Genomic DNA, 12,007 nt, shown 5'->3' on the forward strand with positions numbered 1-12,007 from the left:
TGTTTCTGGGATCCCGACTCAACACAGTGTTGTGTCTGGCATCTACATCGGAGGAAAGGATAGCGGCCATCCTGGGCAAGGTGCAGTGGCTGTTGGCACTGAAAGTCACCACAGTGAGGACCATCAAGTCTCTGCTTGGGTTGTTGTCATCATGCACCGACCTCATACGACTATGCAGGCTACGGATACGTGCACTACAGGAGTTCCTCGACGACCGTTGGATACAGGTGTCGGGAAGCTTCCAGGACAAGATTACGCTCAGCGAGAGCTTCTGTCGAGCTGTACGGTGGTGGGGAGTTTGTGCACATCTGTCCGGAGGTGTGGATTTCCAGACCCCACAGCACCAGGAGACGGTCACGACAGACACCTCTCTAGAAGGTTGGGGAGCTCACACCGGAAGTTGTCACGCACAAGGCCTGTGGCTGCTGCAGGAGATGTTGCACATCAATGTGCTGGAGCTGCGGGCAGTGTTGTGGGCCCTCAGGTCCTTCCTTCCCTCAAGGGCAAGGTGGTGCGGGTCTTCACGGACAATACCACCATGATGTTTTACATCAGGAAGCAGGGGGGGCACCAGATCTCCGGTGCTCGCCAAAGAGGTGCAGGACCTATGGCACTGGCCTGTAGCCCAGGGGATGTTCCTCATCCCGTTTCATCTAGCAGGAGTGAAGAACACTGTTGCCGACTCTCTCAGCAGGGAGCTGCGCTCTTGCCACGAGTGGGAACTTCAGCAGGACCAAGTGGATCACCTGTTCCGCAGATGGGGCAATCCCCAGATTGATCTGTTTGCGACGGTGTTAGGGAGAATTCTCTTATAAGGCCCAACCTAGTGAGTCCCCCAGCAGCTTTGCTGGATTTCTGGGGTTTGTTTTTTCTCCTGCTAAGAGAGATACTCTTTTACTCACACTCTTAGACATGATTTGAGGTATGTCCCTGACTGTTTGTGTGATTTTGGGCTACGGGGTCTTTTACTCCATAGGGTATCATCTGTTTTTTGTGTATGTGTTACACAGCACCCTCAGTGCAGTAACACAGGGGTGTCATAGTGACCCCCAAACATAGACTCCATACCCTGGGACTGACTACTGTCTCCCAGGACATGTAAAGTCACCATTGACTTTACTAGTCTTAAATTGTGAACAGAACCAGTGCAAACCATCATATTGTGGAAGTACTGGAAGGGGTTAATTATATTGGCCCGGGGTCTGTTTTCAAGGGGGCACTGTCCAGTCCCCCCTTGTCGAGTTTCTGGCTGGTGGCAGTGGTTACCACGCGAAATATTCCACTGGAATATTCTCTATGGGATTTTCCCATTGATTTTAAACGCACCACTTTTTGGTGCAATGTTAAAGATACCACCAGTTTATTTATTTAATATTAAATTAACGGTTGGGTCTTTTTGCCAGAACTCTTCTAAAATGGCGTTTGTGTCCGTCTCTGTAACTCTGACCAAGGTCGAGCCCTTTATTTCACTTTTTGGCGGGCTTCTCCACAGAAGCCCTCCAAATGGTGCCACTCTGTCTGGGTTCCACAGGAAGGGTGGAGGGGGGAATTGGCACCCTGGATTGCATTGTCTTAGCAACTCAAGTCACACTCTACTCTGACTGGCCCAGTGGTGAGCCGCCTGGCTCAACACTTAGCATCTGTGATTGACAGCTAGGCTGATGAATGGGGTTTTTTCCTGCATAAAAGCAGGGCCTTTGGGACTGGAACTTCAGAAGTCGCCACAGGACCTAAGAATCCAAAGAGGGAAGAAGCTGAGCCATCTGCAACGACTACACCACCGGTGGAGCCCTGCTGCAACAAACTCACCACTTTCCCAACGACAAGAGAAGATCTTCTGCTGGACGAGTCTTCTTCCTCTGAGCTGTTGGGACCAACCAGTTCACCCTTTTCGCCTTCCAAAGACGTCTCCTGGTCGAATCGCCCGTGCCAAGCACCCCGGCAGCCGGATAGCCAAGCTTCACCACCTAGACTGTGAACGCGCCTTTTAACCAGAGAACTCCACAGCTGGTTTCATCCCTGTGCAGTGCATCGACTCCAAGTTTCCTCCTCGACGAGGTCCTCTTCTCCTGGTCGGAACAATGAACTGCAACCACTGCCAGGAACAACTGCCACCACTGTAGCTTCCTCTCTCTTTAAGGTACTGTGTTCCACCTGGCCTCCCTTTCTTCGGTTTGCCCAAGGTGACCCTTAAATCCTTGGCTTGCCAACTGGGTTGGCCCCAGACCTTCTAACTTTACCTTCTTGAATCACCCCAACCTCTTTTGAACATTCTGCAAAGACTTTTAGTGCATTTTAAACCGTGTGATCCTGGGCACATTTCGCTTTGCTCCATTTAAAGTGGGCCTGGCCTATGAACTTTGGCTCTACAGTATATACTGCCTTTCTTCTCTTGCTGAGAACTCCTAAAAGTGTTGGGACCTGTTTTATTTCTATGCTCTGCCTTTTTCTCTCCCTTTAACCTAACTATTGGAGTGCCATCTAGGTTACGCGCTCACATCTGTTCTGACAAATAGTGGTGGTTTAACCCTGACTTGTCTAATAGTTATTAAGGGAGGTGTGTATACTTTACCTGACTGTGTTTTAACTTGCTTTTGACTTAGAGTGCTAGTATATTGCCTAAAGTGTGTTTTAAATAAATAATGATATACTTTTTATACAAAGCTCTGGTCAGTGTTTGTTTACTCTACTGTGTTTTTAGTCCTATTGTGTATACTCTATATACTGCCCTACTCTTCTTGAGAGAAGTCTGACTGCTCAGCCACAGCTACCAGGTAAATCTGGGTGGTGCAGACTGCTACCAATTGGGTTTACTGCTTACTCCTGGAGTCTTAATCTTTTTGCAGTGTTCCCAAAGGGAACTGCACAGGATTCTGCCTAACAGACGGCAGCAAACACCAAGTGCCGCAGGTACGCCAGCAGGTTTCCCAGCCGGGGAGCATGGGGGACCCATTCTCATTCCCCTGGTACAGCCTGTTTCTGTATGCGTTCCCTCTGCTACTGCTGGCGTTGCTTCTTCGACTCATCAATCAACTCAAATGGTCCCAGTGCAGGATGATCCTCATCGCACCGGCGTGGCCGAGGCAGATATGGTACCTGGACCTTCTCAGCATGTCAACGTCCACTCCAGTCAAGCTTTCAGTGGTGGCAGATCTTCTCGCCAGGGAAGGAGGCGCAATTCTGCACCACAGCCCAGGATCGCTGAACCTGAAGGCCTGGCTCCTGCAGTGTTAGAGTTCAGGGGCTATGATTTCCCAGCGGACTGCACGGAGGTGATTGCCAAGGCTAGAGCATTGTCTACTCTAAAATACTATAGACATAAATGGACGAGGTTCGTGGTTAAGTGCCGTGCACAGAATATCGACCCTCTACGAGTCACAGCTCTGCAGGTACTGCTGTATTTGCTGCTGTTGGCCAAAGCAGGACTGGCCCATGCCTCCATCAAAGTTCATCTGGCGGCTATCTCCTACTACACCAGATCTCCAGGAAGGTCGTCGTTATGGTCACACCATCTGGTTAAGGAGTTTGTGAAAGGACTGTTCCGTTCGTTCCCACCGTCAAGGCTCCAGCCCCGGCGTGGGATCTCAATGTGGTGCTGACTAGGCTCATGGGCCCTCCATTCGAATTTATGCATACAGTGCCGCTGAAATTTTTGTCGTGGTTGACATCGTTCCTTGTGGCCATCACCTCTGCACGACGCATGGGTGAGATTCAGGCCCTATCCTGTAAGCCACTTTACTTGACTTTTCACAACACGAGGGTGGTGCTGAGGACGCACCCCTCTTTGAGGCCCAAGGTGCCATCGGACTTTCATCTTCGTCACCGGCTGAAAGCACTCGCTGGATGTGGCTAGAGCACTGAAGTTCTATGTGGACCGCACAAAGAGTTTTTGGAAGACGTCGCAATTTTTTGTGAACTTTGGCCCTGTGAACCATGGGAAGGCCCTCTCCAAGGCTTCCATTTCCAGGTGGATCTCCGGCGGCATCTCCCATTGTCACTGGTTGGCAAACCGACCATTGCATGGCGGTCCAAGAGACCAATCGACCAGAGAGATCGCTGCAACTAATGCGTTCCTGTCTGGTATGCCCATGCTGGACATCTGCAGGGCTGCTATGTGGAGGTCGACACACACCTTCACGAGATTCTACTGCATCAACGGGAATTGCAGGGAGGACTCAAGAGTCTGCCAAGCAGTGCTACGCAACCTGTTTGCTTGAAGGTGAGCCTGATGAAGAGGAAAGAGATGCTTATGTTGAGCCTTGCCACCTCCTGTGGTTGTGCATGTGGGTACTGCTATGTATTCTTTATTCATGAGCATGTGAATCCATGCCAGACCCCATGCTGGAGAAGTAACAACTTACTTACCTGTAACTGTTGTTCTCCAGCATGAGTCTGGCATGGATTCACATGCAAACCCTCCCGCCTACCCCTCTGTGGCTCTTCTCTTGGTCCTACTGCCACTTTACGTGCTACCAAATCTGAAGATGGCTGCCAGAGGAGGGGCTTAGGTAGAGGACAGTCATTGGCTGGTGGCAGAATGACCCAGAGCTCAGTTATTGGTTATTAGGAGAAAGAAAGTTCAGAAATGAAACTGAAACTGATTTTTTCTTTACCGAGGATTCCCAGCCTGATGACGGGGAATATTCATAGGCATGTGAATCCATGCCAGACTCATGCTGGAGAACAACAGTTACAGGTAAGTAACTTGTTCCTTCTGCCGGTTCAACTCAAAAGGGTAGCCCTTGGGACCTTCCTAATGGGGCTCTTGTAGTAAGTCAGTAGAGTTCACAATGTCTCAGGGTCTCTCAGGGCTCCCTTCCCCAAGCTTCGATCTTTCCAGTTCCAAAAAAAGACACAGTTCCTGTTAAGTCTCTCAGGGTTCCCTTCCCCAAGTACCTTTCACTGTACAGTTCTTTCATGTTCATGGGGGTAGTATTAGAGACTTTAGAGAAGGCTAAGTTCTTTACTCCTCCCAGGCGTGACCACTCTGATCTCTCAACCCCTGGCACCTTTTCCTCTTCTGTACCTCCTTCACCCTGTCCTTTTCCACTTTACTGTGCTTCCTGCACACCTTCTTGTCCTGTCGTGCACACGTGCACCTTCTTTCCACCTTTCTGTGCCTCTTGCACACTTCTCTCTGCTTTTCACCGTGCTCTCTTGCACATTCAGTTTCTCACTGCTCTTACACCTTAATTTTCTCTTTAACATGCCTCTTGCACACTGTATTTCTCTTGGGTCGCTTGCACCCTCTTTATCACTTTTGGATTACTTTCACCCTCTCTTGACTGTCTGTTTTCTTTCTTTCTATCTCTTTGCTGTCTCTCTTGGATTCAGGTCTCTCGCAGCCCCTCTTGGCTGTTTCCACACTGCCAGTGCACTCTGTGTGTCTTTCTTTACTTCTGCGCCTCTAGCGCACCTTTTCTATCATTCTGCTTTGATTTCTTTCACCACTTTCCAATATTCGCTTGCTTTGCTTTGCCTTTACCTTTTTCCTTGCTTTGCTTTGCTTTCTTTCTCTGCTTTCGCTCACTGGGCTGTTCACTTTTCTCAGTGCTCACGTTACAGCCACTCGCACGCTACTGAGTTTCTTTCTGGCTCACGAAACTCACCAATAGTAGCGCAGCACTGGCGAGCAGGTCAAATGGGTATGCGTCGAGGACCAGCCTAGGAGAAGATTGCTCAAGGAATTTTAGAGAATGCTCTATTCCCCAAACTCCTAGAAATACATGACCATGATACAATGGGGAGAGGGATCAAGGGTTTTGGGGAGGCTGACAAAGACCTGGGCCCAAATCAAAACATTCCAATGGTTACCACTGAAGAGGGGAACCCTGCAATAATCCCTGATGTAGCATTCGCATAATGCAATGACCCTGTTATGGCTGAGACTTTCCTCAAGGCCATTTCTGAGGATGAAGGCAGAAAGAAAGATGGTCCATTCTTTTTCTTAAAACAGGGGTTTTTATACAGAGAAGATACCACGAGTGAGGGGACCCCTCAAACCCAGATAGTAGTCCGAGCAGGCATCAGAGGGATATTTTAGAAATCACCCATGCCCACCTCACTTCTGAACATTTGGGAACAGTGAAAACACAGGGAGAAGTTGTGAGATAATTCTATTGGCTGGGGGTATATGCTGACATCAAAATTGTCATCACAACATGCTCTCTATGTCAAAAGACTGCTCCACATAACCCTCCTCCAGCATTTTACAACCCCTGGCAATCACAGATGTCCTTTTCTCCCGACCATTAGAACCGTCGAAACGCGGAAACAGGTATATCTTAGTCATTTTAGACTATGCTACACCTTACCCAGAGGCCTTTCCTATGAGAAGCAATACCTTGCAGCAGATCCTCAAACACCTTTCCCCTTTTTGTCACAGTTTGGTTTCCCCAAGGAAATACTAACTGACCAGGGAACATCCTTCAGGAGCAAGATCATGGCAGAGGTTAAACAAATCCTTAAGATTAAAACCATACGGATCTCTGTATACCATCACCAGACAAACAGCCTTGTGGAGCGCTTTAACAAAACACTCAAAAGCATTTTAAAAAAAAACTAGTAGAAGCTGATGGCCATAACTTGGACATAATGTTTCCATGGGCTTTGTTCGCCATCGGGAAGGCTCCTCAAGGTTCCCTAGGATTTTCACCTTTCAAACTCCTCTATGGGTGTGACCCAAGGGATGTATTAGACATGTCAAGGGAAACCCAGAAGGAAAGGGAGGAGCCTATCTTTACCACTATACCAAACCACACAGCGGATTAAAGAATATAAAGCCGTGGTAAGAGATATAGTCCATACTCAGCTAGCTTAGATCCAAGCCCAGTATGACAAAAAGGCCTTCACCCAATCTTTTTCTATTAGACATACGGTCAGACATAAAATGCTGTCTCACTGGCAAATATTTCTGATATTCGGGCCAGACCTGCCTACTCTCAACCCGACTCACTTTCTTGATGTAATAGAACTATCCACCCTGTATGACTCGTATCCTATGATGTAATGTAACCACCTTATTCTGTATGATTCACACTTTGTTGTAATGTAACCTTACTGTTCCCATCTCCTGGTTTGGGCGCTACCAACAAATACAATAAATAAATAAATAAAATGGGCCTTACAAGGTATTGAAGCAAACTGGCTCCTGTAACTATTGCATCTCCCAACCCAATAGAAATCTTAATACCCAGATATATCACATTAACCTCTTAAAAGAGTGGAAAGAGGATATCAGTCATAGAGGTTTTGCATAGACTTTAGGAAACTCAATGCCATGTCCCAGAAGGACAACTACCCGATGCCACGGATTAACTACCTTATTGATCGATTGGGCTCTGGTGTCTCTCTCTCCGCAATTAATCTTACCAAGGACTATTGGCAGGTACCATTAAACCCAACGAACAAACGCATTCTCCACCCCTACAGAACTATTTCATTTCAAAATCCTTCCCTTTGTGCTTCATGACACTCTTGTCACTTTCCAGAGATTAATGGACCAGATTTTGCGACCCTATTCCTGCTTTTGTTTCGCGCTTATCTGGACGATATAGTCATCCATAGCAAATCCTGGAAAGAACATATGTTTCATATTTATGAAGTCAAAAGAGACCTGAGATGAGCCGGCCTTGTGCCAACCCCAAGAAATGCCATTTAGCCCAATCGACAGTAAAATACTTTCTTTGTGGGAAATGGATTGGCCCAGCCGCAAGTAGAAAAGGTCCTGGCTGCTCAAGAAACACCAGTTTCCAAGACAAAATGGGATTGGAGGACTTTCGTAGGATTTACCTGTTAAGACAGGAGGTTTGTTCCAAATGATTCCACCATCACCTCTTGTTTGACAGATAAGTTAAAGAATGCCAAACCTCAGAAATTACAATGGCAAAAAGATGATGAGGCCTGTTTGATACCCTGAAGTCAATCCTATGCAGCAAGCCCATCTTAAAAGTTCCTAAGTTCAACAAGGAGTTTTCTACTCCAAACAGATGCATCCAAGGTGGGATTAGGAGCAGTTTTATCGCAAGAAAATGATGGGATGGGGCATCCTGTTCTTTCCATCAGCCAGAAACATTTCGCAGTGAGAAATTATGCCACCGTTGAGTTGGAAGCTTTAGCGATAAAATGGGACATAGGATATAATAAATATTACCTCACGGGTAGAAAATGTAAACTCATTACAGACCACTCATCCCTTACATGGCTCAGTCTTAGAAAGGATACCAACTAACGGGTAATGCTCTGATTTCTTAATCTTCAACCCTATTGTTTTAGGGTCGAACATCAAAAGGGACAGGAACAAGGGAACGTTGATTTTTCCATTTTCCTTTAGAAGATCAGGGAGCCAGCAGCCTTAGGGGAAGGGTATGTGATGAATCCCTAGATGTCATTTCTCCCTGGGTGGGAGCCCCTTCCCATGAGGCCAGGGTGGTGTGGCTGCTACCAGATAGTCCACCTGGGGTGGTACACAGCGGGATGTTCTCATGGGGAGGAATTCCCCCTCTGGGATTAGGGACAACAATCTAGGGTACACAACTGGCCACACCATCACACCCCCACACCCTAGGTCCCTCTGTCTTCTAGTAACCTCTTCTTGGACTTCAGGTCCATGTACTTTTGTCAGGTGGAAGAGTTGGGTACTGGGACAAAGAAGAAGTGCAGAGCCATGAAGAACAACTCATGGCAGAAGCGGTCTAGTCTTCCACAGAAGAATGATCCAACACAGAGAACAAAAAGCGAGAAAATACTTACCTATTGGTCATGCCCTCCCCTGAGCAACAACATTAGTGAAAGCTGCTCAGAGCAGGAGATCCATACAGCAGGAGACTGGGATGCTGACTGAGGAGAAGGAGCGTCTCTATCGGGCCAAGCAGCAGAAGACTCACAAGGCTGGCGAGCCAGTAGCACAACCTCCAGGCAGAGGTGGACCACGTGGACCATAACCAGTGCGCAGACTTCAGGGAGACGAGAGCTGAGGAGGTTCTGCAGTTACCAGGATGCTATCAGAAACCAGAGAAGACTCAAAGCAGCTGAGTGCAGACCCCGGGAGAGACCGGAGTCCCACAAGAAGATCCCAGAAGGTACGGGAGAGAGCGCACTGGCAGGTTGGGGCATGAGATGGTCTTGGCTACTGCGGAATGACGTCTGGTTCGAGAGGGGCAAGCATAATTCCACTAAAGGGAATGAATGTGAGGCACTGGTCTGAGACCCCAACTATGCGAAAGACAGGAGTCATCTTCCTCCTGGCAGTACCTGGCAGGGAAGTTAACCAGGTGGACCAAAAAAGTGCTAGAAGTGAAACTTGAGTCGGAGACCAAAAACAAAAAGCAATACGAGTCATCTTCCTCGTGGCAGTACTTGGCAGGAAAGTGAAACAAGTGGGCCAGTGAAAAGAAGAACTGAAACCCGAAGTGGATGTTAAAAGTGTGAAAGTTGTTGAAAAGGAAGACCAAGGGAAGGAAGCCATGCCCCCTGGTTATAGTGAACTATAAAACCAATATATCAGGAGACTGGAGGCATTCCCCGGGTAGTGCTACATCTGGAAAAAAGGGATGAGAAGTCTGGTAGAGGGAGTCATTCCTCCAGGCTAAAGAAAAGGCACAGTCAAAAGAAGGGAGTCATTCTCTTGAGAATTGAGAAAACTGACCACAGGACCTTCAGCCAGGGGAAGGAAGTCATTCCCCCTGGTGTTGTGTGTGAAATAATGAAAGCCAGATACCAAACCAAGAGGCCAGGGGAAAGGAGTTGCTCCCCCTGGAGTGAAGAATCGAAGAACCTTCTGATACAGAGTGTTATAGAATTGGCTGTCCTTTATTTGTGAAGTACTGGGACCAGGGGTAGGGAATTATTCCCCCTGGTAAAGAACTTGCAAGGCAAACCAGTAACTGTGATACCCAGTCCAGGAGAAGGGAGTAATAATCCTGGCCCAAGAACATTGGCGCAAACTTTAGTTATAAGTGTAAGGGACAGAGATAAGGACTTTTGACACAGGACGGTGGACTCTTTAAGTTATAAGGACATTCTGACAACCCTGTTAGTATTTAAGTTGAGGCAGGGAAATCCCTCTTAGAGATAGGGTAAGTAAGTTAGTTCTGTTTATTTTGTTGGCCAATAAGTCCATAGCAATCCGCATTCCACCTGTGTGTCAGTCTCTTTCTTCTGCACCCTTACACGTCATAAGGTTACATTTTCTATACATTTGTTTATCTGTTCTATAGTAAGTGTCGAAATTGCTTTTCTACAGGGTTGCTGCTAGGGTCAAAAGCAAATTAATATTGGATATGTAACCTGATGCGCCAATTTCAGTTATTTTCTTTTTTGCTCATGTCTCTTATAAACACAAACATTGACTTCCAATCATAACTCTTTCTACAAACAACGCTGAAACTTGATGTTTCCTTTTACACAACTTTGTCTGACTTATTCAAAAGTAGCTCACACTTTGGGTTTAGGCCCTTCTGTTGGCATTTCAACTCCCCATATCAAAAGATGCACTTGACTTCGCCCCCTCACATGTGATACATATGTCTGTCATCTTCACGCTCAGCCCAATCATTAAATATACATGTTTTAAAATTCTGAATCTTATTAAGGTGTCAGTACTCCTCAGCATGATTTCATAATAGTGAGTGACTACTTTGGTACCACTGAAATAGTATATTGATTAGTTGTATGCACACTTTATGAAAACACATATATATGCACTTCTCTGCATCACAGTGAGATCACGTTTGTTCCTAGACTCATAGCATAATGTCCTGAAATTGATCACCTTGTGACCTGCAGCACACACAGATTCCAATCTATGAAAACAGGCGTCTGTTGGCTTTGTTTTATGCTAAGAAGTCCAACAGAGAAGTGAAGATTGGGTGGAAGGAACACCAATCCAATTGAAGAACTAGAAACATAGGCATCTGTCATCACTGAAGGATTTACCAGATTGCACTTTATTAGTGCTTGTTCTGGTACAAATATCAAATTATGATATTGACTTGAACCAAAGATGTCCACCACGTGAAGTCTTTTGTATTAACACACATTCAAACAAATATCCAACAGGCTCCACTGCTGTACAGTCTTGGGATTTAAACCCTTAGTGGCAAGCGAGCAACATTTTAGTGTTGCTCCCTGACCACCTGTCCCTGTGTTATATTGCTTTTATATTATATATGCGTCTTATGTCGTGATGCATTGTAATTTTGACTGGTTAAAATGTCCATTCTTATTGTAATCAGAGTGATTATGGTACCCTGGAGTGAAGAGATACTATTGAGGTTGTATATCTTACTTTCTATACCCCTTCTCATTGTCTCCGCTCTGCAAATCTTTTCCTACTCTCTCCTCCACCACCCTGTGCCCCCTCCCGCTTCCGCGCTTTCTGACTCCTCGCTCCCTTCCACTGGAACCGCCTCCCCCTCCACATCTGCTCTTCTCCCTCCTACCCTTCTTTTCGCTCTTCTCTAAAATCTTATCTTTTCCATTCCCCTCCCTAACACCTTTTGCTTCCTCTCCTACTTCTCCCACCGCCTCATGCCTTACCTCTTACTCCTGTACTTCCTTACCCTCTCCATCCTCTCTTCTCCCTTCTACCCCACCTCCGGCTCTTATCTAGTCTTATTCTTTCCTCTCTTCTTCCTCACACCTTCTCGCCTTCTCTCTTACTTCCGTTTCTACCTCCAAATCCCTCCCATTCCCTCTCACACCTCTGTCCCTCTCCACTCCCTCATCACCTCAGCAATATTGTAAATTGTTCCTTATACTGTTCGAGTTGTGATTCAATTGCCATCTTATGCTTGTTGTATTTTTTCTTGTTCTCATGTAAAGCACTTTGGATTAAAGGGCTATATAAATTCAATAAAATGCAAATACAAATATAACAAGTTATAGTTCCAGCTATGTAGACCACTAGGATGATGACGTGCGGGAACTAAGGAAATAAAGTACAGATCCTGGTCACGCCTGGGATACCTTCCTTGCACTAGAGTCTACAGTGGTGGCAGTGATTTAT

At 46.6% G+C, this 12,007-nt stretch overlaps 1 protein-coding gene across 2 annotated transcripts in view; it reads left to right on the top strand.

Moving 5' to 3' along the window:
- Positions 1-12,007, top strand: part of RIPK2 (receptor interacting serine/threonine kinase 2) — a 610,101-nt gene that overhangs the window by 538,742 nt on the left and 59,352 nt on the right. The gene's annotated exons all lie outside the window — the stretch shown is intronic.

This window comes from Ambystoma mexicanum, chromosome 5q, assembly GCF_040938575.1.
Source record: "Ambystoma mexicanum isolate Mex_15411 chromosome 5q, UKY_AmexF1_1, whole genome shotgun sequence".
NCBI lineage: Eukaryota > Metazoa > Chordata > Amphibia > Caudata > Ambystomatidae > Ambystoma > Ambystoma mexicanum.